Source organism: Schistocerca gregaria, unplaced genomic scaffold (assembly GCF_023897955.1).
Source record: "Schistocerca gregaria isolate iqSchGreg1 unplaced genomic scaffold, iqSchGreg1.2 ptg000280l, whole genome shotgun sequence".
Taxonomy (NCBI): domain Eukaryota; kingdom Metazoa; phylum Arthropoda; class Insecta; order Orthoptera; family Acrididae; genus Schistocerca; species Schistocerca gregaria.
In genome coordinates, this window is record NW_026061773.1 from 748,534 (window position 1) to 752,202 (window position 3,669).

The window sequence follows — 3,669 nt, forward strand, 5'->3', positions numbered from 1 at the left end:
ACCTTTTAGCTGGCTTTGGTGCCTTGGACATGAGCTAGGACCTTAAGATTCTGCATGAAAGGAGGACTAGCAGCCGAGTTGCACGGGAGAATGTGAAAAGTGTTCATATGTAGTAAAAACCTGAGAAATCCGTCCGTTTTCGTCATATGTTATCGAATTGACTTAAAGCCAGATCGTCACATTGGCCGCTCTTCTCACTGAAACGGTTGTACTTATCGTCTGCAAAGCTATGTCGCGTGCTGCGGTATGTGGAGACACTAAAAGCACCTTAATAGAACAGAGATGAAGCTTCTAAGTTGATGTAATACCAAATAAGAAGTAGTACAATTCAAGTTTTAGGTATTGAATATTGACTTTTTAGCTGGCTTTGGTGCCTTGGACATGAGCTAGGACCTTAAGATTCTGCATGAAAGGAGGACTAGCAGCCGAGTTGCACGGGAGAATGTGAAAAGTGTTCATATGTAATAATAACCTGAGAAATCCGTCCTTTTTCGTCATTTGTTATCGAATCGACTTAAAGCCAGATCGTCACATTGGCCGCTCTTCTCTCTGAAGCGGTTGTACTTATCGTCTGCAAAGCTATGTCACGTGCTGCGGTATGTGGTGACACTAAAATCACCGCAGTAGAACACAGATGAAGCTTCTAAGATGATGTAATATCCAGTAAGAAGTAGTACAATTCAAGTTTTAGGTATCGATTATTGACTTTTCAGCTGGCTTTGGTGCATTGGACATGAGCTAGGACCTAAAGATTCTGCATGAAAGGTGGACTAGCAGCCGAGTTCCACGGGAGAATGTGAAAAGTGTTCATATGTAGTACAAACCTGAGAAATCCGTCCGTTTTCGTCATTTGTTATCGAAACGACTTAAAGCCAGGTCGTCACATTGGCCGCTCTTCTCTCTGAAACGGCTGTACTTACCGTCTGCAAAGCTATGTCACGTGCTGCGGTATGCGGAGACACTAAAATCACCATAGTAGAACACAGATGAAGCTTCTAAGTTGATGCAATAGCCAGTAAGAAGTAGTACTATTCAAGTTTTAGGTATCGATTATTGACCCTTTAGCTGGCTTCGGTACCTTGGACATGAGCTAGGACCTTAAGATTCTGCATGAAAGGAGGACTAGCAGCCGAGTTGCACGTCAGAATGTGAAAAGTGTTCATATGTAGTAAAAACCTGAGAAATCCGTCCGTTTTCGTCATTTGTTATCGAATCGACTTAAAGCCAGATGGTCACATTGGCCGCTCTTCTCTCTGAAACGTTTGTACATATCGTCTGCAAAGCTATGTCGCGTGCAGCGGTATGTGGAGACACTAAAATCACCATAGTAGAACACAGATGAAGCATCTAAGTTGATATAATAGCCAGTAAGAAGTAGTACAATTCAAGTTTTAGGAATCGATTATTGACTTTTTAGCTAGCTTTGGTGCCATGGACATGAGCTGGGACTTTAAGATTCTGCATGTAAGGAGGACTAGCAGCCGAGTTGCACGGGAGAATGTGAAAAGTGTTCATAAGTAGTAAAAACCTGAGAAATCCGTACGTTTTCGTCATTTGTTAGCGAATCGACTTAAAGCCAGATCGTCACATTGGCCGCTCTTCTCTCTGAAACGGTTGTACTTATCATCTGCAAAGCTATGTCACGTGCTGCGGTATGCGGAGACACTAAAATCACCACAGTAGAACACAGATGAAGCTTCTAAGTTGATGTAATATCCAGTAAGAAGTAGTACAATTCAAGTTTTAGGTACCGATTATTGACTTTTTAGCTGGCTTTGGTGCATTGGACATGAGCTAGGACCTTAATATTCTGCATGAAAGGAGGACTAGCAGCCGATTTGCACGGGAGAATGTGAAAACTGTTCAAATGTAGTAAAAACCTGAGAAATCCGTCCGTTTTCGTCATTTGTTATCGAATCGACTTAAAGCCAGATCGTCACATTGGCCGCTCTTCTCTCTGAAACGGTTGTACTTATCGTCTGCAAAGCTATGTCTCGTGCTGCGGTATGCGGAGACACTTAAATCACCACAGTAGAACACAGATGAAGCTTGTAAGTTGATGTAATATCCAGTAAGAAGTAGTACAATTCAAGTTTCAGGTATCGATTATTGACTTTTTAGCTGGCTTTGGTGCCTTGGACATGAGCTAGGACCTTAACATTCTTCATGAAAGGAGGACTAGCAGCCGAGTTGCACGGGAGAGTGTGAAAAGTGTTCATTTGTAGTAAAAACCTTAGAAATCCGTCCGTTTTCGTCATTTGTTATCGAATCGACTTAAAGCCAGATCGTCACATTGGCCGCTCCTCTCTCTAAAACGGTTGTACTTGTCGTCTACAAAGCTATGTCACGTGCTGCGGTATGCGGAGACACTAAAATCACCACAGTAGAAGACAGATGAAGCTTCTAAGTTGATGTAATAGCCAGTAAGAAGTAGTACAATTCAAGTTTTACGTATTGAATATTGACCTTTTTGCTGGCTTTTGTGCCTTGGACATGTGCTAGGACCTTAAGATTCTGCATGAAAGGAGGACAAGCAGCCGAGTTGCACGGGAGAATGTGAAGAGTGTTGATATGTAGTAAAAACCTGAGAAATCCGTCAGTTTTCGTCATTTGTTATCGAATCGACTTAAAGCCAGATCGTCAAATTGGCCGCTCCTCTCTCTGAAACGGTTGCACTTATCGTCTGCAAAGCTATGTCGCGTACTGCGGTATTCGGAGACACTAAAAGCACCATAGTAGAATACAGATCAAGCTTCTAAGTTGATGTAATAGCCAGTAAGAAGTAGTACAATTCAAGTTTTAGGTATTGATTATTGACCTTTTAGTTGGCTTTGGTGCCTTGGACATGAGCTAGGACCTTAAGATTCTGCATGAAAGGAGGACTAGCAGACGAGTTGCACGGGAGAATGTGAAAAATGTTCATATGTAGTAAAAAAATGAGACATCCGTCCGTTTTCGTCATTTGTTATCGAATCGACTTAAAGCCAGATCGTCACATTGGGCGCTCTTCGCACTGAAACGGTTGTACTTATCGTCTGCAAAGCTATGTCGCGTGCTGCGGTATGTGGAGACACTAAAAGCACCATAGTAGAACACAGATGAAGCTTCGAAGTTGATGTAATACCCAATAAGAAGTAGTACAATTCAAGTTTTAGGTATCGAATATTGACTTTTAAGCTGGCTTTGGTGCCTTGGACATGAGCTAGGACCTTAAGATTCTGCATGAAAGGAGGACTAGCAGCCGAGTTGCACGGGAGAATGTGAAAAGTGTTCATATGTAGTAATAACCTGAGAAATCCGTCCTTTTTCGATATTTGTTATCGAATCGACTTAAAGCCAGATCGTCACATTGGCCGCTCTTCTCTCTGAAGCGGTTGTACTTATCGTCTGCAAAGCTATGTCACGTGTTGCGGTATGTGGTGACACTAAAATCACCGCAGTAGAACACAGATGAAGCTTCTAAAATGATGTAATATCCAGTAAGAAGTAGTACAATTCAAGTTTTAGGTATCGAATATTGACTTTTCAGCTGGCTTTGGTGCATTGGACATGAGCTAGGACCTTAAGATTCTGCATGAAAGGTGGACTAGCAGCCGAGTTCCACGGGAGAATGTGAAAAGTGTTCATATGTAGTAAAAACCTGAGGAATCCGTCCGTTTTCGTCATTTG